This window comes from Tamandua tetradactyla, chromosome 16 (assembly GCF_023851605.1).
Source record: "Tamandua tetradactyla isolate mTamTet1 chromosome 16, mTamTet1.pri, whole genome shotgun sequence".
NCBI lineage: Eukaryota > Metazoa > Chordata > Mammalia > Pilosa > Myrmecophagidae > Tamandua > Tamandua tetradactyla.
This window is the reverse complement of record NC_135342.1, coordinates 65,169,444-65,191,659: the sequence shown is the minus strand read 5'-3', so window position 1 is coordinate 65,191,659 and position 22,216 is coordinate 65,169,444. Positions and strand designations below refer to the sequence as shown.

At 40.5% G+C, this 22,216-nt stretch overlaps 1 protein-coding gene and 1 long non-coding RNA gene across 10 annotated transcripts in view; one reads left to right on the top strand and one right to left on the bottom strand.

Moving 5' to 3' along the window:
- Positions 1-22,216, bottom strand: part of ZFHX3 (zinc finger homeobox 3) — a 1,060,470-nt gene that overhangs the window by 403,586 nt on the left and 634,668 nt on the right. For all 7 annotated transcript variants that reach the window (XR_013163640.1, XM_077132887.1, XM_077132886.1 and 4 more), the window contains one exon: positions 9,905-9,996. The gene's annotated coding sequence lies outside the window, so the exon portion shown is untranslated. The remainder of the gene's footprint in view (positions 1-9,904; positions 9,997-22,216) is intronic.
- LOC143659679 (uncharacterized) lies at positions 1,963-16,552 on the top strand. 3 transcript variants are annotated; one of them, XR_013163643.1, is made up of 5 exons: positions 1,963-2,076; positions 2,160-2,516; positions 14,957-15,079; positions 15,217-15,374; positions 15,701-16,552. It is a non-coding gene; the product is annotated as an uncharacterized LOC143659679 (long non-coding RNA). The 3 variants fall into 3 exon arrangements; XR_013163642.1 differs by having other exon boundaries at positions 14,957-15,314; XR_013163641.1 differs by having other exon boundaries at positions 14,957-15,374; positions 15,701-16,551.

Below are 22,216 nucleotides of genomic sequence, written 5' to 3'. Positions count from 1 at the left end.
TCCCTTTCTCTTAGAATGTAGTGAGAAGGTCCACTCTTCTGGGAGCAGATGCAGGGTTCCCTAGATGATAGTCCCAGTAAGGAAACACCTTGGGCAGAGGAATTTCACTAGATGATGGGGTGGTGATTCGTCTCCTGATTCCAAGCCCCAGAGTCATGACATTCAGGGGGACAGCTGGCCCACAGTTGTCCATGCAGTCCCCAGAAGTAAAGTATCCCGAGGAGAAGGCCGTACTGGCAGTGTTTGATGACTGCTGGGGTCTGACGTCTTCCTCATGGGCAGGCACTTGGAGGAATGAGGCTTGGACAATGAAGGGCTCCTAAGTCACAGATCTGTGTGCTCAGGCAGGATGTCCCCATTAAGATCGGAAGCTGTGAGCACAGAACCCAGGACAAGAAGGCTGAAGATAAACGAAATGGGAATTCGGAATTCAGGCTGACTGTTTTCCTAGAAATACCAGCTGGGTCACTGTCATCCATTGACCCCTGAGGTGCTGCGTGGGCCAGGCTTTTGGAAACAGCTTGATTATGCCTCTTTCAAGGGTCCTTCCCAGCTGAACAGACCGCTTGACTAATCTATAATTACTGCTAATACCACTTTATTTTTAAAAGGGAGTCATACCCTTTTAAATGCTTGTATCTATATATTCTTTGGGTATGACATTCTAAAATACACAGCAATTTGAGATATATTTTTCCTCTGTTAAAAGTTACAACTGACTTCAGTTCCTAGATAATTAAGTTTTATACAAACTAGTAATTTTAAAATGGTTCCTTTGTTCTTGAGTGGCTGAGAAACAGGTTTGTAAAAGTTTTTACAGTATAATACTTAGTGTTTTCAGAGTGGAAGATACATTCCTTTATTCTCCGTGATGTATATGCGTATATGCCTCACACTTTTCAGGCATGTCTGTGAGTGTGGGCGCATACGCGTGTACACGATGCTCATATATGTTTGTGTGTGTGTTGTGCGTGGAGGGAGGCTAAGCACTAGGATTAAATGTCTGCTTTCCTGGACCACATGAGGTCAAAGATGTTGCATTTCTTTCTTATGTTGAAATGACTTTTTGTTTTTCTCATTGAAAAACACGTATTGATTCCAAAAGACTGAGTAAGATGGTGCTTTAAGAATAATTCTAGTCATTTAAATTTAAGGCCCTGATAAAAGTTCAATCCATGGTCCAAATCTATTTTCTGGCTCTGAGCCCAAAGCATTTTCATTAGATTGAGAATTGGCTACAATTTCATTCACTCTAAGCTTTTGCTGCCCAGTATTTTGTTCTTCAAAGGCAAGCTGGCAAGTGTCAATGGTTCATGTTGGACTCAATAATATGTCTCCTTTCTTTGAATGAACTATTTCAGTTACATTATTGCCATTTAAAGATGGCCTTGTGCTTGCAGACACATTTTCAGTGAAAGTATAAAGAATAATGCTATTTCCCCTACATGGTTTTGCCTCTACAGTTAGTAACTTATTTGGAAAAAAAGTTCTTTAACTTTTTCCCTCAAAAGAGACTAAAGATTTTTCTTCATTACTTTGTCTGACTGTACTATGATTTCTTGAGATTTTAAAAATTAATGAAAATTCTATTGTGGTCTTTTTAATAAACAGTATTGGCAAAGCAGTTAAGAAACAGGAAGAAAATTCACCAAAAAAAATGGGCAACAGATTTGAACAGGTGTTTCACAAAATAAGAAACCCACAGGCCAGTTAGCACTCAAACTCATTAAATTTAGGGGAATGCAAATTAAAACTTCCAAGAGAGACAACTTCACCTCACCAGGGTAGAAAAAGCAAAGTCTGACATTTAGCAGTGTTGATATGGCTGTAAGAGAACAGGGTGTTTGTACAGTGTTTGTGGGGATGCTAAGACATTACTTTGGAAAACAGTGTTGTATTACCTAATAAAGCAGAAGAGAGGAGTGGCCCTTGACCAGGAAAATCCCTTCTTATGACCTAAAGCAGTGGTTCCCAAAGTGTGGCCCCTACTCCCTAGCTAGCAGCTGCATCTCCTGGTGACTTGTTAGAAATGTAAACTCTGAGATGCCACCCCTGTCCCACTGAATCAGAAACTTCGTGAGTGAGGGTCTACCCTCTGTGCTTTAATAAGGGCTCTCAATGACTCTGATACCTGATTGTGATGTGCTCTTTTGTTGCAGAGGCACTGCCTGAGAGAAATTTGTGAATAGGGGCTCCAGGACACATGGACATGAATGTCCACAAAAGCAACTAATGCATTCATCAACAAGAATAGTTTGTATTCTATTAGTATTATGGAATATCACACTGCAATGAAAATGAATATATTTCAGTTACACACACATGGATGAATAATACAGCCAAAATGTTTAAGAAAAGAAGCAAGACACAAAAGGAAAGCCAGGACACAGAGAAGACTATCATCAAAAGGCCAGATAATGGTTATCTTTAACAGGGAAGGAGGAGGTTATGATCAGTAAAGGACACCATAGTGCCTGGGGAGTTTTGGAGGGGCTGATGCTGGTCCATGCTTTGAGGTAGGTGGTCATTCTGTACTTACTTGCTTTTCAATTGTACTTTAAACTGTATATACACACTCTTCTAAATATATACTATATTTCACAAAAAAGAAAAGTATTACGTCTCCTAAAACTTTTCAACTCTACGACCCGCATTAATTTTATCCAGATTATAACCTGCTACCTCATAATTCTGCTTTATTCTCCCTTCCACTATAAGAAGTTGTCTATTCCGTTTCATCACTACTTTTGTTCTTGCTGTTGTTTCTTCCTCCTTTCCCAGCTGGTGAAATATGGTTAGGGACAGACTGTTGAGATGATCATTTACATCAGCCAGAATCATTGTCCCTTCCTCTGCCTAAATATGTGGAAGAGTCCAAAAGCAATCAGCCAGTTGCACAAATTCCCGCTGAGTGAGCTTGAGGCAGCCTTTGTGATATAAGGTTGGTTATCATTTGCAAGCGGCTGTTATTTGGTTCTTCGGTTATTCTTTTTTGACAGAACTAGTGCAGAATCAGGTGGGAGAAAAAACTCAAATTGGTTGCTACAAGCGTAATGATGACAATGCAGGAGCTAGTTGGCTTACACTTCAGTGTTGTCTATGTTTAAAGCAGAAGGAAATTTTCAAACAATTTTGATACAAGGAATCTTGAACTAGATAGTTGTTCTTATTGTCCTTCAATTTACATGGGTGTGCTTTCCCCAAAAGTCTAGAATATGATTATGTTTATCGACATTTACACTTCATGTAAAATATTCTTCATCAACTGTAATGTAATCCCTGAGTACTGATACATTAAAAAAATATAGCTGTAGATTATGTTTTCAATGTGCCAAGCATGGTGCTTGTACAATAGGTACTGAATGAACAGTAAACTAATAGCATTGCAGGCACATAATGAAACATTTCTGAAATAAAATTTTATTCTAAGTTATTATATATTCTGGCTGTCCAGTTTTTACTCATTTTAATGTCTTCATTTGTTGGACTCAACCATTATATTTTGCATTGTTTCCTTTCTGACTGCCTTCGTTATTGTTCCTCTTTCATCCTGTATTTTGTCTTTTACCATCTTTGCCAGTTCTTTGATCTAATTTACAATCTGAGTCATGTATGTTATCTCATGTGGGGGGGACCAGAGCTTTCTGTGCCAACAGGACTTTCTTTCCTTTTTCAGTTCAAGCTGTAGTTGTCCCAAAGCAGAAGCTGCTACATTTAATTACAGGCAATTGAAATTCAAATGTTTATTTTTACTAGGGATATTACAGGCTTTTCGTTTCAGGATCCTCTGGAACCCACCATAGATAATCCCAGCCATCAAAAATTATTAGTCCAATGTCTTAGTGCAGGTACTCAGAAACTAATTTACTGGTTGTAGCTGATTGCCAATTTAGTCTCTTTTGCCAAACAGTGACTGACCTGTGGATAATGCTGTGCTGCCAGTGTGATAAAATAATGAAAATGCTGCTAATAACACTCCCTAATAGTGACCATGCTTAGGGGCCAATTGTGGCTCAAAGCCTGTTACATGCATTAACTTATTTAATTGTCATGAAATTATTTGACATATATACAATATTAGCCTATTATATAGATAAGGAAACTGACACTCAGAGAGGTTAATTTGGCATCATAGGTTACAGGATTTGAACCCAAGCAGGATGGTTCCAGATCTTTGCTCTTAATCCCCAAACTATGACTTTTATATAAGAGTAGAACCCAATAGAATACTGGGTTTTCATATCCCTTCTGGGAAGCCATTTACTCCAAGTAAAGATATACAGGAATGAGGGTAACACACACACACACACACACACACACACACACACACACACACACACACACACACACACTATCTTTGTGCGTTTTTTTTTCATCACTGAGGGGTGAAGAGGGAGTTGGGAGAATGACCCAGTTAGTAATAAGTGATAAAAGAAAGACATTTAGGAAAAATATATCAAGGCAGTTTAGCTGGGAGAAGGTTATTTTTAGCTACTGGGCAGGAAGGAGTTGAGTACACAGTGTATAGCCATTGAATGTCTTGAAGCACAAAGGGGACATAATAAAGCTCTGCTTTTAGGAAAATAAACCTACCATCAGCAAGTATGATGGCTGGGAAGGGAGAAAAACCCAAACTGGAAAGGCCAATTTAGAGGTATATAGATGACCCCCCAGGGCATGTAGTAAGGCTGGAGATAGGGCAGTGGCAGAGGGAATGGAGGGGCTGGGAGAGGCTCTCCAGAGGAAAAGTAGACAGGGAAATGGAGTGAAGTCACATCGACTGCAAGATTCAAACCTGAATTACCAACAGATTGGGGGCCTCATTAAGAGAAATAGGAAAGCTGAGAAGAGAAGAATGCATGGGAGGAAGATGCAGGCACAGAATTTGAAAATCTGGCAAGACACAAAGGGGCACTATACTGAAATTTAAATTTAGTGGGGAAATTAGGGCTGAGAATTTAGACTCTCTGCAGCATGTGGGGAGTTAACAATCAGGAAAACAGATGAGAATGTTGTATTGGTTTGAAACTGCCATGAACCCCAGAAAAGCCATGTTCTTTCAATCTTTTTTTTTTTCTAAATTTTTTTTTTATTAATTAACGGAAAAAAAGAAATTAACCCAACGTTTAGAAATCATACCATTCTACATATGCAATCAGTAATTCTTAACATCATCACATATGTTCTTTCAATCTTGATTCAGTATTGTGGGCGGAACTTTTGATTAAATTGTTTCCATGGAGATGTGACCCACCCAATTGTGGGTGAGACCTTTTGATTAGGTGGTTTCCATGGAGATGTGTCTCTGCCTAATCAAGGTAGGTCTTAATTTGCTTACAGGAATGCTTTAAGAGGGAACCATTTTGGGAAAACACTCAGCCAAAAGACACAGAGACATTCGGAGATGCAGAAAAAAAACACCCCTAGGGAAGCCACTTGAAACTAGAAGCCAGAAGAGAAAACCAGCAGACTTTGCTATGTGCTTCCCATGTGTTAGAGAAGCCCCAAAAGCTGTCGGCCTTGTCTTCAGAGTCAAATTATCTTTGTCTGGATGCCTTAGTTTGGACATTTTATGGCCTTAGAAGTGTAAACTTGGAACTTAATAAACCCCTTTTATATAAGCCAGCCCATTTCTGTTATATTGCATTCCAGCAGCATTAGAAAACTAAAACAAATGTGAAGGGGGAGAATATAGTATAAAATCCAAAGTGATGAGGATGGAATCTTGGGGTACTTTATATTTCAAGGCAATAAGAGGAGAAGTCAGAAAAGATAATGCCAGAAAGACAGGAAGAGAGTTAAGAACAACATAACCTTGAAGGTAAGGGAAGAGAAAATTTAGAGATTTGGGGGTGATGGGGAGATGACAGACAAAACAAATGCTACAATATGCTACAGAAAGATCATGGAAGGTGAGACCCAAGATAAAGCGTTGGGTTTAGCAATAAAGACTCACGAGGAAGCAGTTTTGATAGAGTGGTGAGAGAAAAGAGGGGATAAGGGATGTGTGTTTGTAAGAAAGGAGAGGAAACAGCAAGTATAGAAAACTCTTTCAAGAGGTTTGGTGATGAAGAAAGGAAAGATATGTAAGGATAACTCAAAGGGGTAGAAAGATCATGAGAAAAGTTTAGTTGCGGGTAAAGGAGCATAGACTACATGGAAGAATCCAGTGGAGCAGAGAGACGCAAATGCATAAGAGAGAGATAACTAATGCAGCCAAAGTAGGTAGGTAGAACACCTCTGACAGTTAACAGAAAGGGGAGACCTTAGGTGGAAGGAAGGACATTTATTTCTTGGACGTGTGATGGGAACAGCTTTACATGTGCAGATGTGTAGATGAGAATCCCTGAGGGAGCTCACATGGGAAGGCCAGCTCCAGAAAACAGCTACATTGTACAGACAATGTAGAAGCTTGATGAAAATAAAATAGGACTGTAACAAACACAGTGAGAAATGTGAAATTGAATCAATAAGAGACAGAAAACAAAAGATAGTGAAGCCCACCTGCTGTTGGATGACACACGCATGATGGATGAATTGTCTCAGCTCTATGACTTTCTTTAAGCTGCAGTAGGTAGGTGGGGGGCAAATAAGTAGAAGCAGCAGAGGATGGAGTTCACTGTGGTTTGGGGGTTAGAATAAAATCTCAACAGAAGGACACAGTAACTAAAGGGCTAGATAGAAAGGCAAGGGGACTGAGAGAAAGAAATCGCCTGATGTCGTGGTGTTGGAGGTGTCCTGCTCAGATTTTCCTTTAGGAGAACCCACTGCTGGGAGTATAGCTGATTGACAACTTCCAGATGTCTTTGCACCATTGGATTCACCAGTATCCATCCCAGGCCATGCTGCTCCCTGGCTGCTCCAGCCAATGACTGAGCATGGTAGAGGTACTAGAACTGGGTCACTCCTGCCACATGCAGGACTCCTCTCTAACAAGTGACATTTGCTCAGGGACTCCATTGGCTTGGCTGAGAGCAGAGTGCATTATGATCTGAGGGTCTTCCTACCCAATCCTTCCTTTCCTCTCTCTTTTGGTAGTTGACGGAATTGTGTTGCAATTTAAAGGGTCCCTCTGCTTATTGCTGCTCCCTCCCACTTTATCTTTCACAAGCACTTCCCCCATTAATCTCTTGAACATCTAGTTCTGCTTTGGTATCTGCTTTTCAGAGATCCTGAAGTGACACACCTCAATGGCTATTTTTAGGGGAGGGTCTACTTCCTGGAAAGTGTAGGCAGTGATGTGTGATTATAAAGATGTTAGGCTGAAGTTCATGTAATTTTTTTTTTGGAAAAAAGAAATACAGGAAGTAGCAAAAATAGGACAGAATCCTTTGTTCCCTTTATTCAGCTCCCTCCAATGGCAACATCTCATGTAAATGTAGACCAAGAAATTGACATTGATATTATATTGTTAACAAGTTCCTGTGATCTTGTGCAATCAACTTCTCATTATGTTACTGTCCACCTCATAAACATATTGATCTTATCTTCATTGCAAAATAGCCACTTAAGTCATTGTTCCCTTCCAAGACAGTCAGCTTTATACCACAAGGCTTATAAGATGCATAAGCTGTGCATGGGTGATTTCTTAGTTTTGCCATGACAAATACCACACAATGGCTTGGCTTAAACAATGAGCATTTATTGTCTCATGGTTTTGAAGGCTAGAAGTCCTTCAAGAGTCGGTAGTATTTGGTGATGTTAGTCCTCCATCTCATAGTGATTTTTTGTCTTCTCTGGCTTCTTCCCGTGGCTTTCTTTGACAGGCTGTGTCTGAATTTCATCTCTTTAGAAGGCCTCCAATTACTGGAATTAAGATCCATCCAGATTCAGTTTGGCCATACTTTAATAACCATATCTTTAAAAAGTCTTATTTGCAAATAGGTTCACACCCACAGGAATGTGGATTAAAATTTGAACATGTCTTTTATGGGGGGCATGATTCAATTTCCAATAGAGGATAGACAGAAAAGGAGAGCTGCCCATGGAGGAGAGAGTTCTTCGTCTGTCCATTTGTCTGTCCAGCCATGTGTTAGGGTGCTAATATCAGTGTAATATAGCAGCTCAAATCAGTTGAGGAACCAGGATATACAGTTGTTTTGGGGGCAAAGGACATCCAGATCTGTCCTGTGATTGTTGGCACACAGGCAGTAATTCAACCAATAGCAACCTTATGCTCGACAGACAGGATCGTGCCTTTTTATGAGTCATTGTAAAGTACCAAGTACATTGACATATACTTCATAAATGCGAAATAATAAGTCAGTGAACCTAGAAGTATTGGATTCAGTATTCGAGACATTAAATTCAAGTTATGCTGTTCTAGAGGCAAGGCAAACAAATAAATCAACCCCAAATCAAATAAACCCCACATCCATCCCCAGCCAGCAGTGGGTGTTGCCTGGAATGCTCTTTATGGGCGAGTGGTTCTCTCATTAAGGGGCACTTGTTAGTACTTTACCTGACAGATCACACACAATGCCTTGCCTGTGATTTGGGAAGAGAGTTTTATATCTAACCCACAGCAGACAACAGCAACACTATGTTCTTAAGTCTCCAATTCCCTTTATTTAATGCCAGAAAATAATATCTGCTGAAGCTCTGGAGAAGAGCAACAGTTACCCCACTGAGCAATTAGACTGATGCTGGCAGGTAGCCTCTGTAGGCAGTTCTGGGAAGCCCTGCTTGTATTTCAAAGCCAGGATTTAGTTTTCCTTTAAGACATAAGTCTCTTTAGGGTCCCCTCTCACTCCTTGAGGGTTTAGGTACACAACTAGAAAGCATAATCCCATCTTGCCAGCTGCAACAGACTTACGATACGGTCTGAGTGGTTTTCTGATTCACACTCCAGAGCTGCGAGCAGGGTCTGGTGCTGTCTGACTTGGTATCTTTGGGCACAGCACCTTCTCTCTAGGCACATGCCATCTTGGTTCCACATAGAAACAGGATTTCCCTCAGCACACATCTCCTTAGTCGTTTCACAGTGAGGGCAAAGTCTAACTCTCCATAGCAAAAGACTGACAAGAAACCTAACTGCAAAGTAGGAGATGATGACTATGATATTCTGGGAGTGACAGAGTTTGACTAGATCATGTTTTGAGTATAGAATTGGGAGGAGATGCTTTCCTTCAGTGGTCATTTCCAGAAAGGTTATCCTCCTATCCAACTGCAGCCAAGGGGTGGAGGGCCAAGGAGCCTACAACTGGGATGTGACAAATAAGGACCATGCCAAAGGGAATTGCACAGAGGCAAGAATCAAAAGGTAAAACAGCTACCAAGAATCTTCTATCAAGTCAACCAGTTTCCGCTTGGCCCACATATAGTTCATTACATCTCATAGCACTGAATGAACTGAATGACGCTTTAATGTTCAGGGAAGTGCTTCTCAAATTTTACTGTGCTTCCAAATCACCTGGGGAGTTTGTAAATATCCAACTCACCCTCAGTCTCAGAGACTGATTTGGGGGACCTTGGATGGGGCCTGGGAAGTTATCTTTCTAACAAGCATTCCAAAGAAAGAAGCAGATTGACTGGCCATCATACTGTGGAAATCATGGCTTTAAATCATTGTTGTCAATTAGAGAAATGCCTTCAAAATAATCCAGTCCAAATTTCTTATTTTTCAGATGAAATTGAAGGGTTAAGTATCATTCTCAAGGTCACTCAGCAGGTTAGGAAAAGAAAGTTAGGATTAGAAACAATATCTACTCTACTATACTGCTTGGTTTGGTGAATATCCTTTCCTTCAAGTCCTTTTGGACACATGCCCACATAAGCAGAAATTAGAATATATTTAGATTAATTATTTCAGTTACTTTTATATCCTTTGAAACAACTGGAAAGAGCTTCAGTGTTGCCAAAACAAAAATTAGGAAAAATGAGTTCAGAAAAGAAGCTGACCTACCTTGTCCAAAATCTATAGTGAAGAAGATAATATTAGTGACTCGAGAGTTGTCCTCTGAATAAGCACAAGGTCTGGACTCTCCAAATCAGTACCTATGAAAAAGCAAAAAGTTAACAGTTACAAGAAATTGTACATATTCACGATGCTGCATTAAAAGAATAAGTGATTTGCACAAGGCATGCTAGAATCAAACGAGATTTAAGTGTTATAATTGTGCCCGTCCTCTAGGTCAACGCCACATTTTACTTTGTGTGTCTTTTGTCCGTTTAAGCTCAGGATGTGGTTTCAACAGCCCAAGAATCCTGTCTCAGCAAATTTCAGATATGCCTTGACCAGGGCCGTTTGATGCTTAGCCACAGGCTTTATCGCGACATTGTTAGAGGACCCTTCTGAGGTGGGTTGCCAGGTTCAGTGATATTTTTTTTGGTTTATCTTTTTATACAAGTTAGTAAAAACCTAGTAGATCCCCATTCCAGATGAATTGGCCATCAGGAAAGATCTTCAAGATTTAAGAGTTTGCACTCATTGATTGATTGATTATTTGATTCATTCATTCAAGAAATATTTATGAAGGTGTCTAATGTCAGGCAGTTGTTCTGCTTAGTAACATGTTAAGATTTACCCAATGTGAAGCTGATTGGCTGGAAGGAAGATAAATACCCATCACCTTGGTACTAGAGCTAGGGGCCTCTCAGTTTTAGACTGGGGAACATTTCCCAGCACCACCTAGTGGCCAGAGAGGTAGACACTGTTAACTAGTAGTTTCTGAGGCTAAAGAGGAACTGAACCTGCTGGGAAGTCAAATGGGAAGAAACTGCCAATAAACAAGCTGTAATGTGATTCAGACATCAAGTTACACTAGTCATTTAATGGAAAGGCTATGGTGAAATAATCTCACATATTGTAGAGGTAAGAGCATTCAAGTGGGAGTCCAAAGGCCTGGGTTCAAATTCTGGATGGCCTTGCACTACAGCAGGGTTTTTCACCCTTAGCACTATTGACATTTGGGACCATAATACTTTGTTGTGGAGAGCACTGTAGGATGTTTAGCAGCATCCCTGATCTGTACCCATTAGATGCGAGTAAGAACTCTCCAACCCTAGTTGTGACAACCAAACATACTCCAGATGTTGCCAAATGTCCCCTGGGGGGACAAAATCATCCCCAGTTGAGAACCACTGGATTAAAGTAATGACTAGCATTTTGGAACACATATTAGGGGCCCTGAACTGGGGCTTTGCATACACCATCACATTCAGTCTCGACTTCAGCTTTATAAAGTAAGCATTATTATTTCCAGAGAAGTCTAGAGACATTAAGAAAAACCACTCAAGATCACACAAGTTGAAAGTGTTGGAGGGGATTTGAACTCAGGATTATTTGACTCCAAGGCTCACATTCATTTGTTCCTCAATTGTTTTTTTTTTATTATGGTATGGAGTATTTTACATATTCAGAGAAGAACAGAGAATAATATAGTAAACATCTATGCACTTAGCATCACAGTTTACCGTTGTATAGTTGTCATATTTGCTTTATATCTTTCTTTTTGGAAATAAAATTTTACAAATACAGCTGGCTCTCCCTTGGTAGACTTTCCTTATCCTATTCTAACCATTTTCTCCCAAATAACCATTACACTGAAACTGGTGCCATATTCTCCCTGAGAAAATTTTTATACTTTTCATATGTGTAGTGTGAGAGAGTTTACAAACACTATATAGTCCTCTAAAAATGTACATAAAGGATAGATATCCTTTTGCAATCTGTTTTTTTTTAAACTCAACATTGCATTTTTAATTTTTTCCTATGATGAAATTATAGCTTAAATTTTTAAATTTTAATAGTTGTAATATAGTAAAGAGAATACAAGATATTCAATCATTTCCCTTTTGGTGGACATTTAAGTTGTCTCCCATTTTTCACTATCGCATGTCATGTGGCTGGGAACACAGCTGGGCGTGTGTCTTTGTGTGCACATTTTGAGCATTTCTTTAGGAGATACAGTCAGAAGTGAGACTGCTGGGATGCAGGATATACACACCTCCAAATTTCCTAGATATTGCCAAGTTACTCTCCAAAATGATTGTACTAAATTATATTCCCTTGAACAAATTAGAAGAGTTTTCATTTCTTCACATTCTTGGCAATGCTTGATATTTTCAAACTTTGTGTAATGTTTGCCAGTTTGATTGGAGATGAAATAGCATATAATTATTATTTCAAAAGCCTGTGTTCTTAACCATTACTCTGACTGACTATACTTCTTGACACTTCAGTTCTGTAAAATGGAGAAAATATCTTTGCCTATTTCTTGGAGTTGTAATAAATTCTTCTGGTATAATGTGTGAATGTATTTTGTAAATATGAAGTGCCACTTTGGTACATTGCTGGTGGGAGAGGAAAATTGTACAGTTTCTCTAGTGGACAATTTGACAGAATCTATCAACATTTCAAATGTCCGTTCATTTTCAAATGCACATATACTTTCGTTTACCTTAAAAAGTAATTTTAAAATTACAGAAAATTTGCAAAAACAGTACAAAGGATTTGTGTCCTCTTCACATGGATTCTCCAAATATTAACATTTGACCACATTTGCTTTATAATTCTCAGTCTCTCTCTTTCCTCCTTCTCACTCCTTCCTTTCTTCTTCCAGGATTCAATCTCGGATCATGCAATGCACTTGGTTTTCATGTCTCTTCATGGTGCTGTACTATGGGAATGGTTCTTTAGTCTTTCTTGCCTTTTGGGTCCTTGACATTTTTGAAGAGTACTGGTCAGTTGTTTTGTAGGATATCCCTCTCTGTGAATTTTTCTGACATTATCTTATAACTAGATTCAGGTTATGTACTTTGGGCAAAATATCACAGAAGTGATGATGTGTCCTTCTCAGTTGATGAGGATAATCATGATGTTGATTTGTCCCATGATTGGTCATGCTACTTTTATCCTTGCATATGGTGTTATCTGCCAGGTTTCTCCACTCTGAAGTTACTATTTTTCCCTTCGAAACTATTAAGTATCTTTTGGGTAGAAATTTTGAGAATATGGACATATCCTATTTATATCAGTATGAACTCATAGATTTAATGGCTTATATTACGTTGCTATCATTATTAACTGGATGTTTAAATTGAATGATATTTGGCCAATGGGGTAGTCCCTTCAAGTTGTCTCTTATACTCTTCTGGCATACCCCCCCCCCCCACACACACACACACTTTATTCTTTGAGCACTTCCTAACTTTCTGGTACAACAAGATGTTCCACCTTGTATCTTACCAGCTCCCTTCCTTGGAATTGGTCATTTTCCAAGGAGCTCTGGATTCTCTAAGGAGAGAATGGTATGTATAAATCAAGATCTGGGTGCTGGTGTGCTCTTTGCTACTGGTGCACATAGCTTCTAACTTAGCAATTTCTCTTTTAGGAATTTCTCCAACAAATTTATTCACATATTTGTTAAAACAGCTATGTACAAAGTTACTTACTGCAGCATTATATGGAATTGCAAAAGTTTAGACATGTCCTAAAGATCCATTGATAGGGGACTCATTAAATAAATTTTTTATATCCATACAGTGGAATATTATGCATCCATAAAAGATTAAGGAATTATTTTCAAACTACCTTGTTAAAAAAACAAAGTATAGAACTATGTGTCTGTTATGTTTCCACTTATGTATTAAAAGGGAAAATCTATTTATCAGGTATATAGAGAGATTTGCTGACCAATGCCTTTGGAAAAATCCATAGAGAATCAAGAATAGGGACTGTTTGTGGCTTGGGGAACAGCAAGAAGGCAACTTTCACTATAAACTCTGTTGCATTGTTTAAATTTGGAATTACATGAAGTATTGTTAAATAAAAATACTATAAAACATAAAATAAATATAAAATGTCATTTTAGGGGTGTAAGGGTAGTTTAATGGTAGAATTCTCGCCTGCCATGCGGGAGACCCAGGTTCGAATCCTGATTCATGCACTTCCCAAACAAACAAACAAACAAGCAAAACAAACAAATGAAAAACCAAAACAAAGAAAAATTCAACAAATGGTGCTGCAATAAGGGGATACTCACATGGAAAAAGAATAAAATGTGACCCCCACTATATAGCATACAAAAAAAGTGTCATTTTAACATAAGACATAAATCACTAACTCAAAACCACACAAGAAAATCTGTTTTCTGGCACACTAGACTAAGATTATTATTCCACAGTAAAATAGTAACAGTTTTATGATCCTTTCATGATTTTACTTCTCCATCTGTAAACTGGATACAATATCATTAACCAACACTGAGAGAAAATTAAATTGAAGAAGGGGTAATGAGGGAAACAATCTGTAAACTCAAAGTCCCAGGCAACTGTGACTGTTAATGATGACCACTCACTTTTCAACACTTCTGTGAATTTACTTCGTGAATTAAACAGTGGATGGTGGTGGTGCTACGGTGATTCAGTGATAGGATTCTTGCCTCCCATGATGGAGACCTAGGTTCGATTCCTGGTGCCTGTCCATGCAAAAAAAAAAAAAAAGGGTGGATGGGATGGACGGATGGATAAAATTATGGGAGCAAAAGATGGGGGAGAGTTTTATTTAACCACTTAAATTTCAGGAAAAGAAAAAGCTGGTAAAAGCAGAAGGAAAAAAATGGAAGGACATCTGAAAGTAGACAGATTATATTTAATGCATTGTTATTATTCAATGTTTCATGTAAGTATTGTGAGTCTCCAGAGAGGCAACACAGTGGAACAGTTAAAAGCACAGGTTTTCAAATCAGGGAATTTAGGTTTATATTCTGACTTTGCCACACTAGCTTTGTGACCTGTAAGTTATTTAACCTCGGTATGTCTCAATTTCCTCTCCTGTAAAATGGGACCCAGAAGACTGTATGAGGATTACATGAGTTATTTCATGTAAAGTATTTAAAAGTGGGATGACACATGGTAATCACTCAAAAGAGAAGAAGATATAGTTGTTTTCATCATCAAACTTAGAATTAAGAACATCTCAGAGATTAGCTAGCTCATGTCTCTTATTTTTCAGATGATGAAAAGAGGAAAACATGGGACTTGAGAAGAAAAAGTGGTTGCCCAAGGTGGCACAGTCAACCAGAAACAGATGCAGTCCTAAAGCGCCAGGTGTCAGGATTGCTACTTGTGGGCAAACGTAAATGACCACAAATTTCTTGCAGTTCTTCTCCATCTCTTGAATTGGGTAGAAGTGAGGTTGTGTGAGTTCTGAGCCTTAAAACATTTTGCAGCTTCTGCTCTTGCTCTTTTTATTTGCTGTTGTCATGTGAAAAGCTTGGGCTAACCTGTGGGAGCATGAGAGACCATGTGGAGTGGAGTGAGCAGTTCCAGCAGCGGCCCTCCGAGACCAACCAGCCTGCCAACTGCCAGACGTGAGTGAGGCCACCCAGAGCATCCATCTAGCCAAACCACCAACAGAAAACAGATATAAAGTGAGTTGGTCCAGACCGGAAGAGCGGTTCTAGCTGTCTCAGCCATCTTGGCCATCCCAGTTAACCCATGAAGCCATGAGCTAAATAATTAATGTTCGTTGTTTTAAGCCACTAAATTTTGCAGTGGTCCATTTTGCAACTAGAGCTAGCTGGTAACAAATGCGGTGATGACCCTCAACTGGTCACTGTTACCTCTATAACAGAGATCACTGTTATAATTCATCCCCACAAAGCTTTGGGTAACCAACTAACTCCCAACCAACCAATCCAGCCTGACAGTCTTTTATCAACCATGTGTTGCTTGGTCCATGCCTCTCTCCTCCTAGGAACATCCCCTGCCTCTGTCTGGAACCCTATCAAGGGAGGGAAAGACCGATATCCTCGAGAGTCACAGAGACAGTTCTCCTGTAGCAGCAGCAAGAGAGATTGGAGCAGGGTCCAGGGAGCTGCTGGCCCATTTCTGACTTCACAGACTCTTGACCCCTGTTACTGGCTACTACAAGTTGCACTATAAATCCACTCCCATTAGGTTTAAAAGGGAGGGGACTTACTGGGCCCTGTCTGAAAGGTGCTGGGCAATAGGGAATCAATCCTAAATAAATGAGAGCCAGGGAGTGATTTTCTTGTCACATGCTCCCAAGTTTTCACTCACCATCCTTTCCTCTTTCATTTCTCTTTCACTTGTCTTTCATTAATAGGTTTTTTTTTCTCTCGTTAACTTTAATTCCTGTATCCTCTACTCATTCTCTGTTGCTCCCCCACCCTCTACACTTTAGGCATCTTTTCTTTTCTTTCTCCTATTCCTCCTAACTAGGTGGAATATATAGGTGATTCTAGAAATGCCAGGTTCCTGATACAAGTTCCCAGATTCCCCAAATTGGTATCTTAGGAAGTTATGGCACCTCTTGCTTCCTAGGAGGCCAAGAGCACAAGGGCAAAGGAAAACCTGGCCCTGGAGATGAGGGTGGAATCGGCTGGGGATCCAGAAATCCAGGGCCAGAGGGGAGGAGAGGTGAGTGGGACCAAGTGAGCTTGGCTGGGCATTTGTGACCATTTCCTTCTTCCCATGACACTTTCCCTTGCTGCCCAGCTTGCTGTTGGACACAATATTCAGAATTCCATCTTCCTTGAAACACAAAATGGTTTGCTGACAGGAGAGTTTCTTTACAGGACTCTTGTAATAAACTTAGGTGATTCCATCCGCTAGCCTGGGTGATGTTTGGTGCTTTTAAGAAGAGCAATGAGAAAACTTCTGTGACATCACCCTGGAAACTCTTGTCCATGACCTGGAATTTCCCTGTCAGGTCTTCTACTTGAAGAGCCTGTGCACTTGTATAAAAAAGGCTGCAATGGCAGGATATTTAGCATTTTGACTGGTAACAGGGGAACGCAGTTCAGGTTGTCATCCATAGGGACCCTGATACCTGCTGGCCAAAGGGAAAAGAGTTTCTAAGGACAATGGTGAAAATGTAAGCAGCCTTTGGGTGTGGGTGTCATGGGAGCTCCTTCCTCTAGCAGGAATTTCCCAAACCTGATGGCTTTCTCGGGGTCTAATTCAGGAAACAGGCACTCTAACAGTCAATTTTGAAAACAAATCACTCACTGTTTACAGCAGAGAGACTGAAAGGGAGAAAACTATAGCTGCTCTCCACTTTATCACAACACGACAGGGCAGTGATTACAAATGCAAATGTAACCTTTAGGTCAGAGAGACAAAGAACACAAATGGTTAAACTTGTTTGCCTTCCTTGCAACCTGTTGCCAGCCTACATCCAGTTGGTGGTTCAGTCTGGGTCTTTTCTAAATTCCAGTGTTTTTATAAACCTATAGTCACAAATTCTACAGTTCTTGTGTGGTGGTGGGGGTGGGGATGGGGGGGTGGGATGTGACCACTGCAAATTTTAAGGAATTACTATTTCCCTTTCTGAAGCAAACCTACATACAGGGTAATATCTAGTCTTCCCCTTTGAGATTCAAGAATATTTGAACAGCCATGAGGGGCCAGGCATCACGAGAGGTGTAATCACCTAGGATTTTCACAATACTTTTGTGAAGGAGGGATATTCATCATTGTGTTCCCATTTTACAGACATGAAGACAGATGCCAAGAACTGGAGAGGCTTGGCCAAGATTACTTGGGTGGGGAGTTGCAGACAGGACCATTGAGCCCATATGCCCTGCCTCCAATTCCAGAGCACATTTCGGTATATCCCTGCAGCCATATGCATGGTGATGTCAAAGCAAAATCACAATTTGTGGCTTGAATGTGTTTTTTGTGAGAGCCTTGGGAGCATGATGCTGTTGAAGATGGTAAAATACCTACAGCAGAAGAGCTTGATTGGATGTAGGGGAAGGGGAGTGAGGGGGGTTGAAGTATTTTTTTTGGCTTCCTCTCAAAAAAGATATTTCCATCCAGAACTGCAGAATATGACCTTATTTGGAACAAGTATCTTTGCAGATGTTAATTAGGGTGAGGATCCTGAGATAAGATTATCTTGGTTGGGTGGGCCATGGTGGCTCAGCAGGCAAGAATGGTTGTTTGCCATGCTAGAGGACCTGGGTTCGATTCCCGGTGCCTGCCCATGTTAAGAAAAAAGATTATTTTGGTTAGGGTGGGTTGTACATCCAATGTTGGGTATCTTTACAAGAGACAGAAGAGAGGACAGAGACACCCGGGAGAAGCCGGATGAAGGAGGAGGCAGAGAGTGATGCTGCCACAGGCCACAGAAAACCAGTGCCAGCAGAAGCTGGAAGAGGCAAGAAAGGATTCTTCCTTAGACCCTTCAGAGGAAATGCACCTCTGCCAACACCTTGATTTTGGACATCTGGCTTCCAGAGCTGTGAGAGAAGACATTTCTTTGCTTTTAGCAAAATTACTAAGTTAGTAGTAATTTGTTTATGGCAGCTCTAGGAGACTAATATAAGGAGGGAGAAGAAGCTGATTCATTTTTCTCCCACATCCGGTAAATACTCTAGTTACCACCTCTGCTTTGCATTTCCTGGGGAATGCCCTCTCCCTTTGTGATGCTCTCCACGCTCTGCCTGTGGTTCCTGAGTTCAAGGGCATGGGAGTCTATACCTTTTTGTATCTTTCTGGATTGTCATCTTGCTTAATCAGGAAATAGCCTCACCATGACCACCCCAAACTGAGATGGGGCAGCTGGGTTTCAGCTGGGAGATAATTCTGACTAGGTTTAGGGGAAGTGGAATTTGGGCAGACATAGTAGTCATAGCTACAGGTTACGCGTTCCCTCCTGAGCCCTGACCACCTGCCATGAAAACTTTGCATCCCAGCTTCCCTTCTGCCTGCTCCCCTCCCTGCTGCCCCCCCCCCCCCCGCCCCCACCCTCAGCAGGTCTGACCCAACCCAGGAGCCTTGAGTGGCACCTGGGCTAGACCATCAGGAACTGACCAGTCTATCCCAGTAGCTTCTGAAAGAGTTAGTATCGCTGTTTTCTTTCTTCTTTATGTTGATAAATTAACTTACATTAAGTGAACTCTTTCCTCATTTTATTTTTATCCAGAGCTTTATTTTTAATTAAAGGAGAAGTAAGTAAGAACCCCAAGGAAGGGTACTTATTTTTTTTTCAATTTATGAAATCCCCTTGTCACTACCTGTGGGTGAATCTTTTGACAAAAATGGACAGTGATATTAGCTTTCTTATCGGCCCCCATTATTATGGTTTTGAGGACTCAGATCTGACTTATTAGATGTGCCTATCTCTTTATGGCTGGGAGGCGGTTGGAAAGAAGAGGAGAAATGGTGAAAAGTAGTATGCGAATGCTTTTTTTTTTTTTTGCCACAATTAATGACACTGAAATCATATTCTTTTACCCACATTCGCATTTCTGAAGAAGTCTGGTGCTGTGAGTTCAACGAGGCCTCCACTTGGTTTTGCTTAAGCATACGTTTTCTTACAGAGGAGGAAATCCCATACCGTGCTGAGCTTTGGGGGAGATGCTTTAGACCATGGCCCATCATTTCCCTAAGCATAAAGAACAGCACTGCTTACAAGCACTGAGTGTACCACAGAGCAGGCAGAAGGCTGTGTGGTTGCCCAGCTACCCAGCCAGAATCATGCTGGATTCCAGGCTCACTTCCCCATACCCTACCCACAGGAGACTGACATTTACACAAACCCCCTTCTCAGCCGCCAGCGCAGCGCCCAGCACAGGGTATGGCGCTGAATGGCTTTGGCATCTGTTTTGTCTTGCCTCATGCCCACATACTGGGGCTGCTTGTTTTCATCCAATCGCAATTAGCACCGTGGTGAATGCCTCGCGCCCCGCACTAATTCAGAAGAATAAGCATGTCACACTCTGCCAAGAATTACAGCTAATCACAGACGCTCCGGGCGCACCTGCCCTTTCATTAGGCGTTTGTTTTAAAATGAGGGGTTGGTGCAACCCGAAACATTGCATTCTCCCCTTGGTTAGGGATAACCATGGAGACCCAGGGAGGCCTGGAGTGCAGCCTGGTTGCCAGCCCTGGAGACACACTTCCTACAAACGAGAACAGAGAGCAGCGGGGAACCGAGCCGCTATTATCATGGGGCAACTGCAAACACAGCGAGCCCAGGGCAGGCTCCCTGAACGTGTGGAAATGCGGCTGTCAGCAATGCCTACTGCTAGGGTCTGTGCCGAAGCCACTGTGGACCCAGCGTATGGGAATGAACACCGGGGCTGACATTGCTTTTGGGATGAAAAGCTCTTTGGTTATTGCTTCCTTCTAACGTCATCATCTAACGGCACCTGTTCTTATTCTAAGAAAGCAACCTTTGTCCTAATTTGGTAATTATCATTTATTTATTTCAGTTTTTTTTTAAGTCAGCCCTATTGAGGTCTAATGACATACAGTAAAATTCACCTTTTTAAAGTGTACACAGTTCTACCAGTTCTGACAAATGAAAATAGTCCCATAAGAACAACCGCAATCGAGATACAGAACGGCTCCCTCACCCCTGAAAGTTCCCTCTTGCCCCTTTATTGTCAACCCTTGTTCCCTGTCTCCAGCCCAAAGCAACCACTGATCTGATTTTGTCTCTATTATTTTGCTCTGCCAAGAATGTCATATAAATGGAATAATTCAGTAAGTAGTTTTTGTTACTGGTTTCTTTCACTTGGTAAAATGTTTTCGTGATTCATCCATGTTGGTGCAAGGAGCCGTAGTTTGTTCCGTTTAATTGCTAAGTAGCACTCCAAGGTATGCATATACCGTGGTCCTTCTACACTCTCGCTCATGGCTATTTGGGTAATTGTTTCTCATTTTTGGCTATTAAGAATAAATCTGCTATGAACATTCATGTGCAAGTCTCGGTGTGGCCACATATTCTCATTCTTGGGTTGATAAGCACAAGCGGAATTGCTTGGATGTATATTTACCTCTAAAGGAAAAATGCCAAAGTATTTTCCAAAGCAGTTGTACCATTTTGTATTCCCATCAGCAATATACATGTGTTCTGGTTGCTCCATTTGCTCACCAGTATTTGGTGTCATAAATTTTAAACATTTTAGTCATTCTAATAGGTATCTAAAAATATCTCACTAAGATTTTTAATTAAAAAAATTTTTTTTAAATACCAAAAAACACCAAACGCAAACATTTTTAACTTTTGATCATTCCATTCTACATATATAATCAGTAATTCACAGTATCATCACATAGTTGCATATTAATCATCATGATAATTTCTTGGAACATTTGCATCTATTCAGAAAAAGAAATAAAAAGAAAACAGGAAAAAATTCATATATACCACATCCCTTACCCTCCCTTTTATTGATCACTAGCATTTCAAACTAAATTTAACATTTGTTCCCCCTATTGTTTATTTTTATTCCATATGTTCTACTTGTCTATTGACAAGGTAGATAAAAGGAGCATCAGACACAAGGTTTTCATAATCACACAGTCACATTGTGAAGGTATATCATACAATCATCATCAAGAAACATGGCTACTGGAACACAGCTCTATATTTTTCAGGCAGGTCCCTCCAGCCTCTCTGTTATGCCTTAACTAAAAAGGTGGTATCTATTTAATGCATAAGAATAACCTCCAGGATAACCTCTCAACTCTGTTTGGAATCTCTCAGCCATTGACAATTTATTTTGTCTCATTTCACTCTTCCCCCTTTTGGCCGAGAAGGTTTTCTCAATTCCCTGATGCTGAGTCTCAGCTCATTCTAGGATTTCTGTCCCACGTTGCCAGGAAGGTTCACACCCCTGGGAGTCATGTCTCATGTAGACAGGTGGAGGGTGGTAAGTTTGCTTGTTGTGTTGGCTGGAGAGTAAGGTCACATCTAAGCAACAAAAGAGGTTCTGGGGGTGACTCTTAGGCCTAATTTAAAGTAGGTTTGACCTATCCTTTCTGGGGTTAAGTTTCCTATGAATAAACCCCAAGACTGGGGGCTCAGCCTATAGCTTTGGTTGTCCACACTGCTTGTGAGAATAACAAGAATTCAACTTGGGGAAGTTGAATTTTCCCCCTTTCTCACCATTCCCTGAAGGGGACTTTGCAAATTTACTTTCTTATTCACTGTTCAAATCACTTCATTAAGATTTTAAATATTTTTCTACTGACCAATGATGTTGAGTATTTTTTCATGTTATAATTTATTTAAACAATCACCTTGTATCTACTCTGCCCAAATTCTTGTTGAAAAAAGCTCTCATGCAATTTATCTTAGTGGGGTTTGTCAAATCCCTTCTAAGAGCCCCAAAGAGTGCAACCCAGGAAAACAAAACATGAAATAAACCAGGGATGTGCTTTGAGAACAGCTACTGCTTTTAGTTAACTTTCCTATGGACTGGGCTTATCCTCAGACAGGGACTGGGTCTTT